The 20,620-nt window shown below is 35.1% G+C and overlaps 1 protein-coding gene and 1 long non-coding RNA gene across 15 annotated transcripts in view; one reads left to right on the top strand and one right to left on the bottom strand.

Annotated features, from left to right (window-relative positions):
* CSMD1 (CUB and Sushi multiple domains 1) overlaps positions 1–20,620 on the top strand; it is a 1,157,973-nt gene that overhangs the window by 807,937 nt on the left and 329,416 nt on the right. The window lies entirely within an intron of this gene.
* Positions 1–20,620, bottom strand: part of LOC310896118 — a 254,818-nt gene that overhangs the window by 8,692 nt on the left and 225,506 nt on the right. Inside the window, exons 2-3 of the long non-coding RNA XR_014581188.1 lie at positions 1,899–1,984; positions 1,351–1,534 (exon numbers count right to left, since the gene is read on the bottom strand). This is a non-coding gene — a long non-coding RNA (uncharacterized lncRNA). The remainder of the gene's footprint in view (positions 1–1,350; positions 1,535–1,898; positions 1,985–20,620) is intronic.

Below are 20,620 nucleotides of genomic sequence, written 5' to 3'. Positions count from 1 at the left end.
CCTGGATCTTGTTAAGTAAAAGAAAAAACTTGAGTGATCAACACTGCCTATGGCAGGTGGTCATAGATCAGTGAATAACTTATTGTGCCCATTTTTGTTCTTCTCCGTCAGGTTTACCCAGCACTAAAAAAAATTAAAAATAATAATAAAAAAAAAACACCATGAACAGCTTTTTTTTAAAAACTCTGGTCTATAATGGACGTCAAATTCCAAATGTACAACCTGGACAAAATATCAATTATAGCTGATCCCGCTGTATATCAATGACTAGCACTGCAAAGTCATGGTAGAACAAGTAAACACAAGATGAAACATGTAAGGAATTCTGGCCATGTATTAAGCAATGTACTGTGATCTCAACACTCATTTACTATAGGAAAAAGTCAATAACTGCAGAAAAAAGAATTTATATTGCACGAGATAATGAGAATTTTGACAGACAAGTCAAGAAGAGGTGATAGACACAGGAGGTGAAGTGATGATGTTCTGATTTGTCACCCATACTCATGAAAATACTAAAGAGTTTGAGCCTTTCTCAGTGACAGACTTTTAATGAGTCATTAATGTTCTTAATTTCTTACTTGTCTGTATGACAAAATTCCAGATTTTACTGAGGAGGGTATTATAACTAAGACAGACACAATGTCTTATCGAAATTCCAAAGTTATTCTGTTTGGTCAGCTGTTGCCAAGTTTTTTTTTTTCCTGCTGTTCATGGAGTCTGGCAATTAATTTGGGGCATCTTGTTTCTATACACAGCTAGTTTTATTTTTTCTCCGCAAGTTGTTATTGAAACGTTTCATTGCATCAATGTAATAAACTTTGTGCATAAAAACATTTAAAACATTTGTTACAATTTACTGCAAGTTCTTACTAGGACAGGCTATATGTAATGGAGAAATCCAAAATGCTATTTCAGACTTCTCATGTGATCAAATTATTACCTCAAGGAAATCTGACTTTGATCAAATAGACCAATTACAAAAATAAATCTTAAACTGTTCTGGATCATGTATTAGATCACCTCTTCTTTCATAGCTGTAGTCTATTTTCTTTCCTCTTCCATGTTATGGAATAAGATATATTCAATCTACATATGATTTTTATCATTTGTAATTGTAACTTGTAACCTAAAACTCATGTCTTTCCCAGCGTACTGTAAGAGCTCTATAGATGTTCGCATTTACAGAGTGTAATAAATGTCGAGATCACAAAGCAATATCTAGATTTATTCTCTAGAGGATAACAGTATGGAGCAACCTTTTCTTGATAACCAGTTATAAATTGTTTAAAGGGTTAATGTAGATATGCTATATACACATTTCCACTCTCAGAAGTCTTCTCTTCCTACCTTTCATCATGTCCCAGAGATTTAGTAATGTCTGCAGGAGATAAAGAAAGCAGATTTCAAGGCAGCTGGTGCACATGCCCAGAGAAGGAGCAATGGGACAAGCTCCCACCTTAGGAAGGAGGGATGGTGAAGATGCTTCTATTTCTGGACATACAAAGGCATTTCAATTCTTCCATCTGTGTTGCTGAGAAAAGAGAAAATGGAACCTGAAACACTGCAGTTAGTTTTCTATTTAAACAGTAAAATCATGCCTTTTTGAGTTATGTATGCCTTTCAAAAAAGGAATTTTTTATTAGGATGGTCATCCCTTTCCTTTCCAGATGGCAGATTAGTAGGATGGGATTTCCCAGCTTGGTTTCCTTCTCCTCCCTGTAGGTGGTAACCTTCATCACTATGACCTATATATATATACATTCATATATATATAAATTTAAATATTTATATATAATATATATTTAGCCCAGTTAAGAGTTTAGTCTTTTAAATGTCATCACTGGAACATAATTTATTACTAACCTTTCTGAAACGTCCACAAGCAAAGATCTTACCTGTGCACCATCATAAAGCATTCAGAACTGAAGTGAGGTGTGAACAGGAGCTTCACTGCAGGAATAGTATGTAGGTGGCTGTAGTTCTGAAAGATTAAAATGGAGACCAGCTCATTACAGTAGAAACTATTTCTGCCTAAGGAGGAAAACATCTTAGGAGGAGTTCATATGTTCTTAATCAGTTCATATTTCAAATTTCTTATTGAAATTGGCAGAAGAAAATAACAGGCCATGTACAAGATAAAGTTTGTAAGCTGTGTAAATATGAAATTTACGTATTCTCAGAATTTCATCAAGATTGTTACTGTTCTCTTGTGGCCATTCTGTTTTGTAAGGCACAGGGCCTGTTGTCATGGCCTTGACAGACTCTGAATGGAGAATTTCCTTCATGCAGATCTTTACCCTCTACTACTTTTAGAAGTAGTTCTTCTAAGTAACAGTCTCCTTACTTATTTATTAGTATAAATACCTGGCATCAGAATGCAAGTCATGGAGAGAAAAGTCTAATTTATTTCTCCAGTCAAAATTCAGAGGTTTCTAGATGGTAAATCTTTATTATTATTATCATTATTATTATTATTATTATTAAAGCTGAGAAAACACGCTGTTTGTCTACCCTGGGTTCACATGGAGATCATGCAGAAATTTCCGTCTGCAGAGCACCAGCGTAGTCTCAGAGGGTGGGAAGATAAGAGAAAGGGAGATAGGACAAGATCCAAGTATTGCCTCCAGTTGTCCTAAGAGAATAAATTAGTCTATGTTTACATTAACATTAGAAGTGCAGTGCAACAAAAGCAGCTTTATAGTGCAAAACAGTTGGTGCTGTGGGCCTGGGGTCCATACTAGGTGTATTTTCAGAGTTTTTATTATGGACTAGTTCTAATGTGAATCTGTCTGGAAAACACCTTCAAGTTCAGTTTCATCCGAAAAGAACTGTCTGTCTTCTCTGACATTGCTCTGTGGTGCAAACTAAAGCACAGTAAGTGGAGATACCCAGAGATTGTTTTGGAATTGCACCCCTGGTCAAAATGCTGATGTGAATGCATTTTTAATCTTCTCATGCAACTATCACAACACATAGAGAAAGCTGACATTTACACACACGTTGTGCATGCAGGATGGAATCTATTCCACAGCTAAACAATGAATGCTCAGAAAGGTCAGTTTAAGAGTTTATTTTTTTCCTTTAAATTCAGACAAATCCAACCTGATAAAGCAGTTTGAAAGGCTGTCTATTACTCAGGGTATTGCCTGTAATGAATATTTTCTTGCTATCTATTAGTTGTTTGTCATTTGTTTCTTTCTTCCGAGGCAAAGAAGGCAGTTGTGCAGAGTATGCAAGCAGGCAGAGTATGTGTGATGTTTCAATTCAGTCTTTCACAGAGTTAATCCAATTCCAAGCACTGTTCTGTGTTATTAAACTGTCAAGTCAACAGCTTCCTGAATGATCCTTCTTTTTAATTGTATCTTAGATATTTTGAAATATTTTGACATCTGCATTGTGTTTCTCTGTAATCAGGTGTTTTTTCTCTTCTGTAATTTTAAACAGATTTACTGGTAAATTATTTTTACCTTGTACTATCTTTCAGAAGGTATTTCATGTATGCTGTTACATATGTGTAATTCTATGTGCAAAACACTAAATGCTTACAAATATATACATATATGTATTTATTAGCCACTTATTACCTCTATAGAATCCCTTCCTGCTGTTACCTTATCTGAAAGGAAAATATATACTGACAGATTTTATTTTTTTTATCAAATAGGATATTCAGAGTTTGTTCTAGGTTACTTATTTTCTTTAATGGCCATTCAAATAATAATTAGTAAATAAGCTAATAACTATTTCCACTTGAAGTGAGCAGTGGGACTATTATGTTTCCAAGGTAATTGGTTAGCTTCTGCCCAAAACTCACAGCTACTGCACTCTGCAAAACATCATTGACTTCCACTGTTTCGTTTTGCACCATTTAGTTCCATCAAGAACAAATCAAGATATGAGACCGATGGTATATTTTTGCACTTGAGATACACTATATAGATTAACAATGCATTCTGCTGGTTGTCGCATTTAAAAATGGACTATCCATATGTTATTCAAGACTCAGAGTCAAGACTTTTAGAGCTAGATGTGTGCAGGCAGTCTAAAGACTTGGTTTCCCATCAGAGAAATCTCTAGGGTCATTTGAGATTCTCTAAGTTCTTCTGCTTTGCCTCCAGGTGTGTATCTAGAAAGGCATAAATTTCCTATAGATCAAGTTCTATCTGCAAGACCATAAATACATGTCTGATACCTTAAACCATCTCAGCATGAGATGTTTAATTGTAGGGAAACTTACTGAACTATCACTGCCTAAGCTTCACGTATTGCCAGGGGAGGCTACACAGCAATTCAGCTCAGCCTGAAGCAGACACCTAGCTGCCAGTCAGGTGAACAGCTCGTTTAGCTAAATTAACTGCAGTGAGATATTAGATACCTAAAGCACCTTTGAACACCAACAGGTGAACATCTACATGTAGGTGTTTTTGAGTTCTTTTCAGATGCTTCACAGAATCACAGAATGGTTTAGTTGGAAGGAACCTTAAAAATCATCTAGTTCCAACCCCCCTGCCATGGGCAGGGACACCTCCCACCAGACCAGGTTGCTCAAAGCCCCATCCAGCCTGGCCTTGAGCACTTCTAGGAATGGGGCAGACGCTTCAAGGAATACTTCCTGGCCTCCTGGTGCTTCAGAAAATTGTGGGTATCTCACTGATCCTGTAACTTCAGGAAATGTATGGTATCTTACACTTTCAAATGACACTAGCTGTGCATTTAGATTTATACTGAATCCCGTCCTCATTACTGATTTCTGAAACACAGTTCTGATCACTTCAAATATATGTGTATATATTTGTATTTCCTATTTAAATGAGGTAGAAGAATCATAACAGAGACTTCTTGGGTGTACCTAGTTTCTGCTGTGGAATACTTTCAATTTGAACAATATTCAAACAATTCAGAAACACTTTTAGTCATTTTTGTGTTTGCTTCTTTTTGTCACTTTATAAGAGAATTCTTCAGCGAATATCTTTGAAACAGCTATCAAGAGATAAACCTATTCACAATTTATAAAGTTCTATGAGTTTTTTTTTTTTTCAATTTGTATTGCAACCATGTTGGTAAGATACTGTTTTCAGCAAAGTTATGTTCAATTCATGTTCTTTTAATTAGATCAGTCAAAATCCAATTCATGAATTTAAGATGTGTTAAAATATTGAGGGAGCTGTTATCTATTACACCCCTAGATTTTTAGTAATTTGGTATAACCACTTGAATTATGGTAAACTTTATAATCTAATTATACCTGCTGTGTGTCAGGGGTTGGACTAGATGACTTCAGGAGATCCTTTAAAATGTTAGTGATTCTCTGATTAGCCAAGTGTTTTCAACACACGGAATAATTAATGTGTTCATGTACATATTTCACATGTTTCTCTATGACTGGGCATTCATTTCCATTCTTACAGACATTAGAATTATCAAGCTTATGTTCATGGCATTTTAAGTAAAACAGTGAGATTATAGACAATTTTAAAGAATTTACAGGTTTTCATTTAAGCAGTGTACAATGTTAATTTTGACTACTAAAGATATTTGATTATGCAAGAAAAAAATTACATATGAAGTGCCACAGAAGTATTTTATAGACGCTGTTAAAAAGAATGTTTAGTAATAAAAATGTGACATTATTCAGGAACCATGGTGCTTACCTGGTAAATATTTCAGAAAGGTTAATTTTTCCACTAGAATTTGTACTTTCACGTGGCTACTCTCATTGTTCAATCACTTAAGAAATGAGATTTTAAAAATCAAGATTATCTTTAGGATCCTATTTTTTTTCCTAGGAAGACATAGTAACATGTAATGATTTTATCTTCCAAAAGACAGAAAATTAAATTGAGATTCTATCTGAGAAAAACATGACAGCTTTAATAGACGAGTACTATTTAGAGATATGATTTAAATATTTACTTATTGTCTTTAACTTCGGTTTTCAGTTGGACAATTTCATCATATTGGCGTCAAATTATGGTCATAATATTTTTGACCAACATTGTTCCAGCATACTGTTTTGTCATGAATCAAACTACATGTCAGGTTGAAGCAAAATTAATCCTATTCACCTGCAAGAAATACCCTTCCTTCTTATTCTGAATAAGACAATGAAATCATCTTCATGATTGCAGTAGCAGCAATCTAGTAATAGCTTTCAACAACAAGGGCAATGATATTTTCTTTGTTTCTTTGTTTGTTTTACTGTTTATTCTTTATAAATCTCTGTGGACATTAGAAGGTAAACACTGACAGAATTGTACTCATCAGATGTATTCCCCCCCCCCCCCCCCCTTCTTTGTATTAATTAGAATTCAGAAAATCTGTACTTATTTTTACAAAGTAATCTATGTTCTGAAGGCATGATGAAATCTGAAGTTCCTGTTCCTGCAACTGGGAATGATTGTAAGTTGGATCTTGTCAGACCTGCCTGGTCTGACAGAAAACTGATTAGTCTATATATGCCTTGTAATTCAGTGAATTGCCCTTCTAATGGCAGTTATAGAACAGTATGCTCACATACCGAATCGGTTACTATAAAACGGGGAGACAGAAAAAAGATAGTGGGTATTATTGACATTTAGAACATTGAATTCTGTAACAAAGGTTCAACATTTTTGGTGCTGCGCAAAAATGCTAATATCACAGTCCAGAGGTCTCTGATGAGATATAATGGGCAGAATTCATCACCATAAGCTATTTCCTTAGACTTTCTACATATTCATATTTGCCCTTGATTCACATTTTAGATTATCTTACAATCACAGGATGAAAAATGTTTTTAATAAAAAAGAACTGCTATTCTGTACAAAAACACTGAGACAAAGAGAAAATTTGCAACAAATGTTTTGATAGTAGCACTTCTGAACCATGTTTTATATCAATGGGCACTTTGTAGTAATAGAAAAAAATGATACATGCTAGTGCTGTGATCTTCTATATCATACTGAATATGTTGAAAAAATAAGAAATGTTTAATGCTGTTATTTCACATGTTTTGCTCCATGATATAGATTGTGGTAATGTATCTTAGAATAGTGTTTAGTTTAAATAAGGAACCCTGAATGCTAGTATCAAAATGACAGAATTAGTCTTGTGCAGCTACCAGATGGTCACCCCATTCAAAGATATTTTTCATACAAAGTATTGTGCACAATCCCAAAAGAATTAATATGCTATTAGAGCCTTTATTGAAGTCATTAGAAAAAAAATCTAACTCTTTAAATCTAGCTATAAGCTTTTTATGGAGGCTCAGTATATCTATAGACGTAATGCAAGCATTTTTTAATTTAGGTAATAAAAATGTCTATGAAATAGACACTGATACTGATAAAGAGAGAATAAAATTGTTTAGAAATGGCATTAGAGAACCACATTTAGAATTAATAACATTAGGGTAGGCTCAAATGTATTTTTTTTTTTAGTATTGTTATCTGGATTTGTATTCCAAAAAGGACTTTGCATTTTTCTGTTTGAAGTGATTAATAGACAGCAGATGAATAGGCAGAATTAATTTCCTTTATTATGTCACAATTGCATTTTGAAAAGTTTCTTGAAAAAAAAATCATGTAAAAATACGCTTTTTGTGATAGAAAAGCAAGTGTTGAGCTTTTACTCAATCTCAAGCGTATTTTTTTATTTCATTCTTTTACTAACAGCTCATGTTTCTTAACCACGGACAAAAAGAACTACACAATAGGAAGAGACTGTGCACGTTATTTGCTGTTATTAATCCTTCTGAGTAGTGGAAACCAAACAACAATAGTAGCAGTAGTGAAGCTAAAAGAAGTATAACTTGTCGTGAACAACCTCATGTGTCAACCTCTTTTGCTTTCCACTAGCATCTTTTTAGTGACAACCAGTCACTAAACACTGTGACTTGCTCTAACTAATTATTCATATGTTTATGATTTATTTATTCTTTATTTGTTCAAGTTTTAAAAAGATAAAAAAGTGACATTTCCTTTGTGAAAGACCCAGTGGTGCTTGGTAGAATCAGATATGTTTCATTTGATTATGTCATATTTAAACCTCACATACTTCTAGCTTGCTTTTAAGACTGGCCAGCTTTGAACTTTTTTTTTTTTTTGTCTGGGTACATTATTTAAATATTCTTAAAGGATAGCAATTTCTGTATGCTCAAGAACCTTTCCCAGAGCTTTTATATTAATGTCTTAGGTTGTCACCTATTTCTATTCAGCATGTAGGGTAGGACGTATTATTAAGGGAGCTTGTTGATGTATTGCAAAGCACAATACTGGAACCGCTTTTTGCTCAGTTCCCTGGTCACCTGTAGCTATAATAAAAAATGTACAAATCTCATTTGGACTCTCTCCAATATGTTAATGTCCCTCTTGTACTGGGGAGCCCAGAACTGGCTGCAGGTGTGGTGTTGCCTCACCTGTACCAATGATCACCCTCCTCTGTCCCTGACTGTTCAGCCAGTGTTCAATCCACGTCACTATCTGCTCATCCAGACTGTATGTCAACAACTTCTCTATGAGGACCATATGGGAGACAGTGTCAAAGGCCTTACTGAAGCCCAGGACAACAATATTCACTGTATTTTTCTCATCTACCAGGCTAGTCATTTTATTGTAGAAATTTAGGACATTGGTCGAGCATAACTTCCCCTTGTTGCATCCATGCTGATGACTTCTGATGATTTTCTTGTCCTTCATATGGATGGAAATGGTTTCCAGGATTCATTGCTTCATCATGACCTGACTGGATAAAGCCCTGACCAACCTGGTCTGAACTCATTGTTGACCCTGCTTTGAACAACAAGCTCAACTAGTGAGCTACCAAGGTCCCTTCCAATCTGAATTATTCTGTGATTTTAAGAAGCAACCTGATATATTTTCCTCAGCATTTTTTATTTTTTTCTACCACAAAAGCCATAATCGCAACAGGACAAATAAAATCAGTAACAGTCAGGTGATACTGTGACTTTACTGGCTCCTGTAATTTCACAGAAATTGGTTGGTGTTGTATTGTTTTTTCCACGTGTGTTTTTTTCACTGTATGCTCTCAGGAGATGGAGTTATTGCTTATCAATTTTAGAAAGAAAAAGTATTTGAGTATACATCCTTTAAGTCTATTGTAACTCAGAGATGCTACATTATCAAGTGTCTGCAGGAATATAATCAAATTTGAAGAACAAATAATTTTTTACTCAGATGTCATTCAAGTTCAAAATAATTTAAATCTGATTTGTCAGGCTTCTACATTTTTTTTCATGTGACAGACTTATTACAATTAAATTTAATTTTACTTTAAAAATGTATGTACTACAAAACAGAAAAGAATGCAGTGCTGAATGAAAAGTCTTGATTGTGGACCTGCAGTTAGCACTTTGTTCTACATTGCTACATTGGAAATAGAATAAGTTTGAATAAAACTCATGCTTTAAATCACACTCTATAAATGTTGGTCATTTCACTGCTGTTGGAGAAAGGAAGCACGTTGTGTTAACCCTGCATCCTAGCCAATGTACAGTCTTTAAGATTATAATGAACTAAAGGATCCGTGCAAATCCATAGGATGGTGAACAAAGCACTTGCCAGCTCCCTCAAACATCCTCCTCAACTCATACTCACTACTCACTAGCCTTTCTAGAAGGGAGCATCTTCCCTTGTAGGGAAGGCTGAGAGACCTGGGTCCGTTCAGCCTTGAGAAGAGAAGACTGAGAGGGGATCTTATCAATGTTTATAAGTACCTGAGGTGTGGGAGACAGAGGGATTTGGCCAACCTCTTTTCAGTGGTTTGTGGGGACAGGACAAGGGGCAATGGCCACAAAATGGAGCACAGGAAGTTCCGCACCGACATGCGAAAACTTCTTCATGGTGAGGGTGATGGAGCACTGGAACAGGCTGCCCAGGGAGGTTGTGGAGTCTCCTTCTCTGGAGATATTCAAGGCCCATCTGGATGCCTACCTGGGCAGCCTGCTCTAGGGAACCTGCTTTGGCAGGGGGGTTGGACCCAATGATCTCTGGAGGTCCCTTCCAACCCCTACAATTCTGTGATTCATCATTGTTTTACTAGTTTCGTTGTTTTCACTTTATGGGTAAAGATAATAGGCAGCTTAAACAATGTACCCCATGTTGCTGTTTTGAAAAAAAAAAAAGAAAAGCTGATACTTAGATGACTTGAACTCTTCCATCACTTGTATTTCTGAGAAATAAATGATGTCAAATATTTATATTAATATTCTATACAATAAATAGTTTACAGTTGATTGATACCTTTTTTGAAGTGTCAGGTCAAAACTCAACACAGCTTTGTGTTTGAGATTTTTTACAGAAGTTGATTAAAGAGGAAAAAAAATCCTCCCCATCTGTTAGATACTCCCAGGTACACTTTATTATGATGTCTGACTTCTTCAGAGGTGGCTGTTGATTCATGTTCAGCTTGTGCTCTGTAGCCAGATCTTCTTTTAAAGAGCTGTCAGCCTGTAAATAAGCAGTACATTTCACTTTTCTAAATGTAGACGCTGTTTAATGACACTTTTTTGTTTGTTCTTATGGCCCTATTCTTCAAGGTCACTTTGCTTTCTCAACCTGGCTAACAGAGTAGCTATAGTTCTTCCCGGTTTCAGGTTACGTACAAGCTTAAATACCATGCTTACCATTTGGGCATACATCTTGTTTAACCAAAAAAGAAAAAAGAAAAAAGCACATGAAAAAATTAGAAGTTTCTGTACATCTTTCAAATCTGAAAGTGAAAACAGTTATAATTGTCCCAACAGCACTGACCCTACTCCATAACATTTTAAGTAAGACACTGTTTACCAGGGTTGCCTGTGAGGCTGTCGTATCAATGGCAAAAGCCTTACTACAGTCTCTTTTTTTTTTATTTTCTGAGATTGGAGGATCAAAGCTGCATTAAGTATTCAGGATGAAAGTTTATCTGATAACTAAATTATGTTCTCCATTCTATTTTATTTTAATAAATGTTAATGTTTAGTTCACTTCTGTCTGTACTAAGACTAAATTTTTGTGACATTATCTTTCATAACACCAAACTGGTACCCTTATTTACCAGTTTCCAATCCATCATTTTATTTGCACAGTTAAACTTAATTTTGTCTTATGCATCATTTAATATTTGTCTACATCAAATTTAATCTGCCAGTCAGTCTGTTATAAGTTCTTTCTCTTTTTTTTTTCCCCACATCAGACTCTTAGATTTATTATTTTGAAGAGATCTGTCATTAGCAAACTTTCTCACTCTACTGATCATTCCATTCTCCCAGATACACCGTCGCTATCCACTAATTCTGTTCTTCGCTATACTTTTTACAACTTTGGCCAGTAATGTTAGATATACATATCTATTTTCCTAGATCATATTTGAAACTCTTTATTAAAATAAAAATGGAATACTCCAGGCCTCATATACCAAAGCATTTTTACCTCTTCTTGGGTCAGGTATTTCAATCTTGCTCTCCTTTAACTTTAGTCACTTGCTATTTTTCATTTTATGACTTCTTCCTTAGTCACAGCCATTTATAACCATATAGTGATGACTTTTGAACTTCTTTCCTTATGCAAATTCTAGTACTTGTATGGTGGGGAACTAAGAGTTACTTGGCCACAGCTGAAAACTTTGACTAAATGCATGATTTGCGAACAGAGAAGAAGAGACCAAACAAACTCTGCTCTCTTTCTTGTAACCAAATAGCCAGCCTGGACAGGAGCCCTCAGCGTATAGCTGGTAGTTGTAGTCACTCTCTTCGCCATTGTCTCGTGCTTTCTGCCTGTCCTCCTCTCCATTCACAGCCAGACTGGCCTAGCATGTTGAAGAGAAATGGCATAAGATGTCTGTGTACTGGAATTAGTGGCTGGTTTATGGCGCATATAGTCGTTGCTGCACCCCACCATACAATCAGTATTATTTATTTATTTTAATTTCTTTTTAAGGATCCAGTTGGGTTAACATAGGCTCTCATTCACCCCTGAAAACTTCCTGTACATCTCAAATGCAGAAATTTCTATGGTGACTGTTTTCAGGTGCTGATGAGAAAGGCTAATTGACAACCTTAATTTTAGACTTCAAAATACTGAAAACTTCCATTTCTATTTTCAAGCTTAAGTGGTGATAGGTGATAGTATATATATATATTTTTTTTTTTCAGCTCTTCAGAAAGGGAATCTGGTGCATGATTTTCAGTGTCAAAGAAGAGTGCTGTCATAGAGTTTAAAAACAGTCCTTTAATATCATCTCCTTTTGGATCTGTCTGAGGTTCGCTGTCAGTGCAAGGTCCTTCCTTTTGTTTTATGTCTTCATGAGGGTTTTAAGTATGATTTACAGTTATTTCATATGAAGGATAAAACCCTTTTTCTTATTTCGTTGATTGATTGGTATTGAAATCTACAAGAAAAAAAAAAAATCTTTTCACCATCCAATAAGATGCACTTTCTGTTTAAGCATCTAGGCCTCACAGCTGGACATGCAGAAGGCAATTGTCACTCCATCCTAAGCCATGATGGAGCAACTTAGGACTTTTTATTAGTGACAGCTTTTCTTCCTTGAACAGGTTCCAAACTACTGGGTTTAATTCTCTGATTTATGTCCCACGTAATCACAATAGTAAAACTCAACCTGTCTGTTTAGATCTCACTTAAACGTTCATGATGCTTTGCGAAACTTCAGAGACTTTAGAAGAATCTTCACTCAATCTTTTCAAAAATTTCTTCAGCAAGCAAGTTTTAGTTCCTTTATTTGCAGTACATTACGGACATGACATATCACAGAGTGCTTTTCCATTTTCATCTTACTGTCAGAGTCACAGAGCTGCAGAATGGTTTGGCTTGGAAGGGGGACCTCTGGAGGTCACCTGGTCCAACCCTCTGCTCAATCAGGGACACCCAGAGCAGGTTGTCCAGGACCACATCCATGCAGTTTCCCAGGAGGAAGACTCCACAGTCTCTCTGGCCAGCCTGTGCCAGTGCTCAGTCACCTGCATAGTAAAGACATGTTCAGACCTTCTGTGTTTCAGTTTGTGCCCATTGCCTCTTGTCCTGTCACTGGGCACCACTGAAAAGAGTCTGGCTTTTTTGCACTCTCAGGTATTTATATACACTGATAAGATTAAATTCATTCATGGAATGTATGTGGACAGTTGTCACAGGAGATGAACCTTCGTCTCAAAGGATCGTATTTTACAGCCCTTCCTAAAGTGTGCAGAAGATTCTGAATCCTTTGCTATTTTTGGCCTTTTTTTTTTTTTTTTTGGCCTTTTCTACCAGACTGTGCAAGATCCTTTCCTGTAATTTTAAACTCCACTGAGTTGTCACCATGAGGCTGTGTCTTAAGTTTTAGCATATCTCTTGAGGATCTTAGTTCTTCACACTTGATGTGAAGAGGATTCTTTATTTTTATAGAAGTGCATGCTTCAAGAAATCATCCTGTTTATTCAGGTCCAATATTAAAAAATCGTAGAGGAGCAGTCACTCTCACATAAAAACTTAGTAAAAGCATTAGCAGTGAAGACTTGCTATGAGTTCCTTACTTTGTATCATTCTGCTGTAGATAGTCTGCACTCTATCAGAGTTACCATGACATTGAGATGCCTCAGTGTTCCAGATGATTGTCATTCTGGCAGCTTGGGTGATATCCATCCATTCATCAAGCAATGCAGAATTACAGAACACTGTGAAGCAGATGCCTAGTAGTATGATCCTACAGCTATTTGTTGCATGAAGGTATCCAAGACTCACCAACAACTAACTAAAGTACAGAAAGGGTTTCTTAGAGCTGCCTGTAGCACTAACATGCATGTGGATTATAATTATAAGGCGGGGGGGAAAAGGTTAACAGCTAATAGCTAGAGATAGTTGAGACAAGTAATCCAAATGTGTACTCATTTCCTGGTTGTTTTCTATTCCTTCAGAATGCTTATTGAAGTTCCTGCAGTTGAGGAGGAAAGGAAATAAAATCGCTCTTGAAAAAAAAAAAAATTGGTTTCATACAGATTGCTTGAAATACAACTTCATTCTCAACAAGTTATTGCTTAAATAAATGTTGCCATAAACTTCACTGCATCAGAAGTATCACATTCAGGAAAGCGTACTCCATTTCCTGCCGTGTGTGAGTCCTTTTGTTCAAATAGTGTTGTGGTTCATGTGATGTAGACTTTGCAGCATGAATTTAAGAAAGGCAACCAGCTCATTTCTCTGATTATTGGGCTATATTAAGCATGTGTTTAGTATTACTGTGTACTACAATGTTTATGCACTGCCTTTCATTATCTTTTCCTTTTGTGATACTCCTTATCAAAACCGCAGCATTTTCTGATCCTGGCCTAATTTTTCAGTTGTCTGCCTATTTCTAGAAGCACTTCACTGCTTTAGACTGGACATTTTAACTGAATCATGTGTGTGATTAAAGTATATAGTTTCCATCTGTTTATGCAGCATGACATTAAATTCAAAGTATTTAACATCAGCTTTACATTTTAAAAATATAGCTGCTCTTGAGAAAGCTGTCATAAAAAAAATAAAAGGAAATTTGGGGAGCTGTGTAGAGAATGGTAAGAGTTAAATACAAAGTTAAATAAATATAAAACTAAATAAATATAAAGCTAAAAAAAAAAGACATGAAATCTGATAGATTTTTAAAAAATACTTTCATGGGTTAACAAATCCCAGCAACAGTCATAAAATTAGCTATTTTTTTGCTGAGTAGTCAGTAGTTAAATAATCAATTATTAGGTAGCTTACTCTATGTAGAATTGGACCACTTCACATCTGACATGTATTATGACTGAAACTAGGAATGGCAAAATCTCCTGCTAGACTTAAAAGACAAAAAGGCATTATGTTTTAGTAATTTAAATTTAGCTAATATCTTCACATTTTAGCTGCATTCAATAATAGGTCTTTACACTTGGTAATGAACATTGCCCATGTAGGAGGTATAGGAAAAGGAAAGAAAACTCTGAAGATGTGATAAAACAAACAGATTGACCAAAAGTCCTTTCAGAAATGGTGATTTTTGTTAGAATAGTCATTTGTGGTATTACACAAGGGTTTTTGTTTGTTTGTTGTTTCTTTGTTTTTTTTTTTTAATTCCTAAAAGCTTAAAAAAAAAAAAAAATGAATAAACTCAGTATCCAAAGGAATAAATAGCATCCTGACTTAGGACCAGAAGGGAGAAGCCTATCAGTAAGTACAAAGGAGATACACAAAATAAATCCAAAGAGTAATCCAAAAAGTAATATGTGACTTCAGACTTTGTTTTGAATATGGTAGAACTTTCATTGATTTATATTTGCAATATTCAGAAAAACGGGAGTGGAGGTATATTAGGATAACTCAGCTTTCCTTATAAATGGCACTAGATAATATTTCCTCAGGAATTTTAGTATCAGCTCATCATGAATGCCAAATTTGCTAGCTAAGGCATAAGTGGGGTAGGTTCTTAACAGAATTAGATGTAGCACTTTTGGTTATAATGTTGTACCTCACAAATTAAAATAAATATAAATCCTTATTTTTATTACATATATTTATTCCAACTTTTCATCCATTTTAAAATCTTAGTAATAAATGATACAGCTACATCAAGGATCCTGAACATGTAATGAGTTTTTATACAAGTGTATACACATACAAAAGAAATACAGATGGTGCATACTGACAGTGGAGAAATGAATAAGATTTGTAAAGAATATGTTTACAAATAGAAAAATCAGATACTGAAAGTTAGATAGTTTCCAAATGTTTTCAGGTATGGCATAGATAGCCACTCTGTTCTGGTTAGAACTCCTTGTTCACAAAACGCAATAGATTGTGTTCCAGTGTGCATGCTACAGTCTTGTGTACATATATGCTGTATAATATAAAGAATAAGAACGTGTTTATAACAGTTTGAATTAAGCTTTTTAACAGATACACCTAACCATGTCTTTTTAGAGGCACAGGAAAGAGGAAAAATTGTGTAGTGACCAAATGAAACAAAGTTTGGAACTAAGGCCAGTTTTACAGCTGCTCACATCAGATCAAAGAATGAATTCTGTAAATGTGTTTTGAATATATAGAGAACAGGGTGTTTTACTATAAAATGATACTTCAGTGTTACATGTATTGATATTTGCAGAAGATTTTAAGCTCCTTCATTAGTAACTGCTATAGAAATGCAAGTTGTCATCACCATTAATCATGTCACCATGGAAAGTAAAGGTTGAGCAATAATATATCAGAAAAGTGCAGTATAATTTAATCTGCTAAGGTTGAATCTGTTGTTATTTTTAGGACTCCTGATTGCAAAATGGTAACTCAGCAGAAAGAAATCAAAATCTTGTTCGGGGACTAAAAGGAAGCAAACTATGTATAAGTAAAGCCAAGAATTAATTGTCAGTATAATGGAGATCTCAATAGTCTAATTCAAGAACCCTTATTAGTCTATATGTAATTATTACAGAAAAAAATAATATTGAAGTTAGTGTACTTTTATACAGCTGTCTAAATGGTAATAATAACTATAGTACTATTAAAATTATAACATACTTGTTAGTTTCTATCCCTTTTCTTGGGGTTATTCTCACCATTCAATTGCTCCCCTGGATCTTAAAATCCAGGATTTTGGAGAGCTGGAGAGGTTAACAGTAGAAGTCATCAGCCTCTGGAGTCTTTCATTGGCATGAATATAATGTTTGTGCCGCTGCTTTATACTTCCTCCTGTACGGACGGACCTTTTGGACTTTGGACTATTTTTATATGTTTGCTAGCACACACCTTTATCTGTCTTTATTCATCAACATCTACAAATAATGTCACATCCAGATTTACTATATCCATTGTGCCTTATGCATATTACATATTGTTTCTTTGCTGTCTTTGTACCCTCAAAGCTAATTTCATCCAGCTCTTGGTCTACGCTTCCTGACCTTTGGTGAGTGGTTTATATCCGTGGAGTTTCCAGTGCCAAGCCTGTGCCTCATCTATTGTCATCCCATTTCTGTACCTCAGTACTGTCTTCTCTCCGCCCCTCAAGACCTCTGCAGTAATACCAAACCCATGTTTCCTTATCCTACATCTTTTTGTTAAGATCATTCCAATCTCATTCCAACAGAATAACAGCTTGTTACAGCTATTTGTAGAAAACTATGGTTGTGCCATACAAAGATGAAGTATAGTCATAGAGACCTAGTCAACTAAGAAGTTGCTCCCACACAAAAGTAAAACAAAGCTGCAGCCACATGAAGAGAAGTTCAGACAGCACAAAGGTGGTAACTGCCATCTCTGAGGCCTTGAAAATTCAATACAAGGGTTATGGCTTGTTACTAGAAGTGGTGATACTGCATTACAGGGCTACATGGTTACAAGGTAGTAGGGGTCTTGAAGTGGAAGAGTGAAGTCATCCGTAATTGAGAGTTATTCTAGGTGACTGACCTGGGACTCCAACTGGTTGTAGAGAGACTTACTAATTTGTAGGTGTATTTAAATATGTTATAAGAAAATATAACATGTTTATGTTAAATGTGTTATAAGAAAATACAACATGTTTAAGCCAATACATTATTAAATATGTAAGACAGCAAAGGATAACATTTATTACACTTAAATATGTATTTGTTTTTCTATATTTTGATAAAATTCTTTTTATTATTATTATTTTTATGTCAGACTCATAGACTAATAACTTTTTATGGTTAAGTGTTAAAAAGTAGTTCTACCCTTCAGGGATATTTTGTAACTTGCTTTTGTTGTGGAATGCTAGGACATGGTTTTATCATGTTTTCTCAAGCTGTCTGATACAATGCTGTTATTTTCATTAAAGAGTGTTCAGTTTTAGTGAAGGCTAAACCTTCCAAAACTGCATTCCAGTCTCATTCTGCAGCTCTATCAGATAAAACAATACAAAGAAAGTACCAGAATTTATACTAAATTTAATAAATGCATACTGTATTTATACTTGGGGGAGGGTACTATTCAATATTTTTTCAATATATTGCATCTTTAAATTTATTTGTGTAAACACATGGAAATTATGTTGATAAAATATAGGGATCCATTATTGTAATGCTCCTTATAAAGTCAGAATTAATATGATAGTCTACATTTCTAAAATGTCAGTGATGACACTTTGCTTTTAAAGCTTGTGTGCAATAATTATTCAGTAAAAGAAGAAATTGCAAAAAGACAAGAACAGTATTTTTTTCATTAGCTAACAAAAGGCAAAGTAAACCTGTAACTCCATCAAAGTATGTTTGCAGATGTTTCGTTGACAAGTAAGTCAAATTTTCACCATTGTCATATCTTAATCTACTTTACTTGATCAGTGGCCAAGATTGTCTGAAGAGTGTTTTACTCTGCATTTAGGTTTCTAGCCAATATCGTCAAATTTCTATATGATTGTAAGAATTTTAACAGAATAATAGTTAAATACACATCTTCTTTGTAAACTAGATAGCTTATTCAAAACTTGTCTAAAAGCCTTTGAAACATATCTGTAGAATATATATATATATTTTCTGATATTATATTTACGGTATGTTTTGCTGTTAATTAAAATGAAAATAATAGTTTTCCCAGAGTAAATTATTTGTACTTTATACACTATAATTTAAAAGTAAGTGTTGTGGTTTAACCCGGCTGGCAGCTAAACACCACACAGCCGTTCGCTCACCCTCTCCCCTCCCTCTCTGGGATGGGGGAGAGAAACGGGAAAGTGAAGCCGGTGAGTTGAGATAAAGACAGTTTATTAAGACAGGAATATAATAATAACAATAATAATAATAATAGTGATAATGATAATAGTATTAATAATAATAATGTGTAAGAAACAAGTGATGCACAACGCAATTGCTCACCACCTGCTGACCGATGCCCAGCCTATCCCCGAGCAGCCGGCCCCCCCACCCCGGCCAGCCACCCCTATATATTGTTTAGCATGACCCCAGATGGTATGGAATACCCCTTTGGCCAGTTTGGGTCAGCTGTCCTGGGTCTGTCCCCTCCCAGCTCCTGCTGCACCCCCAGCCTGCTCGCTGGCAGGACAGAGCGAGAAGCCAAAAAGTCCTTGGCCTGGTGTAAACACTGCTCTGCAACAATTAAAACATCAGCATGTTTTATCAGCGCTCTTCTCATCCTAATCCAAAACATAGCACCCTACCAGCTACTATGAGGAAAAATTAACTCTGTCCTAACTGGAACCAGGACAGTAAGTCACATAATACTGCAGAGGGAAAACTGCAGCTACCCTTTTCTGCTATTCTTTTTACATTTTAATGGAGTTTTACAGAATCTCCTCATTGAGTGTTCATTATAGATGAACTGACAGAGACTGTTCTCTTTGCCCATATATAAATTGGATTAGATCCAAATAATGGCTTGCGTCCCGATACGTTCTTACAGTGCACTATTATCTACATATTTGAGCAGACTGCCATAGTTTTGAGACTAATGACCAGACATTATCTTCCCTGATTCTGATATCATTTTGTATCAATATAGGTCAAGAATAGCTCTACTCAAGTGCTTAGAGATGCAAAGATGTAAAATCAATGTAGATGATATAAGAACCAAGCCTGTAATCTTTAAAGCCAATCATATTTACCAGTGTCTCTTAACATAGATAAATTTCAGAGAATTACACAAGATGAAAATAAATATGTTAATTATCACTGATATACAAAGTACATTTTTATCATAAGCATTGGATTTGATAACGTACATTCTGGTGTGGGAGATTAGCTTTTAAATCTGAGGGAGATATACTTTTATTACCTGAAAGATTAAATATATAATTAGCTTTTGTGTGGTGCTTTTTATTTTTGGAAATTAAAGCTGTGAGAAGCATTGCTGAACAACTCTCAGAATGCATATGCTGTCGTCACTGTCATTATTCTTACAGCTTTTGGGTGAAATTATTTTTTTTTTCTCTAATCACTCATAGAAGAATAATAATAAATACGGTTAAATGCAAATACATAAGTAATTTTATTAAAAGTAATTTTAACATTTCAATTTATAATGTTAAGAAATCATAGAATCATTAAGGTCTGAAAAGACCTCCAAGTTCATCTAAGTCCAACCGTCCCGTTTTTTTTGAGACTTTTACTTTTGTAAATATTTAGGCATCTCCCTGTACCTTTGGAGTGTTTCCAGTGCTCACTTCAGTTGCCTGTTTGCATGATGCAGCATAGAGCCAAGATTTGTTGCCCTTCTAAAATGAAATAGTTTGTGCACTTGGAGCTATTTTGCCATAGTAACAAAAAACTCTGACAAGCTGAAGTACTCCTCAGAGAAAACAGGTGCTTATGGACCTGTCGGATGCTCCAAGCAGACTGGAAGGAATATCTTTAAAATTAGTTTAATAGTTATCGAATGCAAGAAATACAGGCTTTACCCAACGTGCTCAGCCAAAAATAACATTTGAATTTGAACTGCTTAGTTTAGTTATAAGGTTGTAATGGATTCTTGTGTAAAGGAAAGAACACAAACACTGCTTTGTCATTTTGCATCATTTTTGGATAACACACCAGGCAACACATCAGTACAAAGGTATATGAATTCCCTTTTTCTTGTATAGTGATGTTTGAGTTGGGACATAAACAATTTGTTAGATTTGTTTGATTATTCTTTTGTATCTACCTTTTCTGAACTTTGAATGCTTG

The sequence above is a fragment of the Anser anser genome (assembly GCF_964211835.1).
Source record: "Anser anser genome assembly, chromosome: 3".
Classification (NCBI taxonomy): Eukaryota; Metazoa; Chordata; class Aves; order Anseriformes; family Anatidae; genus Anser; species Anser anser.
Note: the sequence above shows the minus strand (reverse complement) of the source record. Positions and strands in the feature narration are given on the sequence as shown.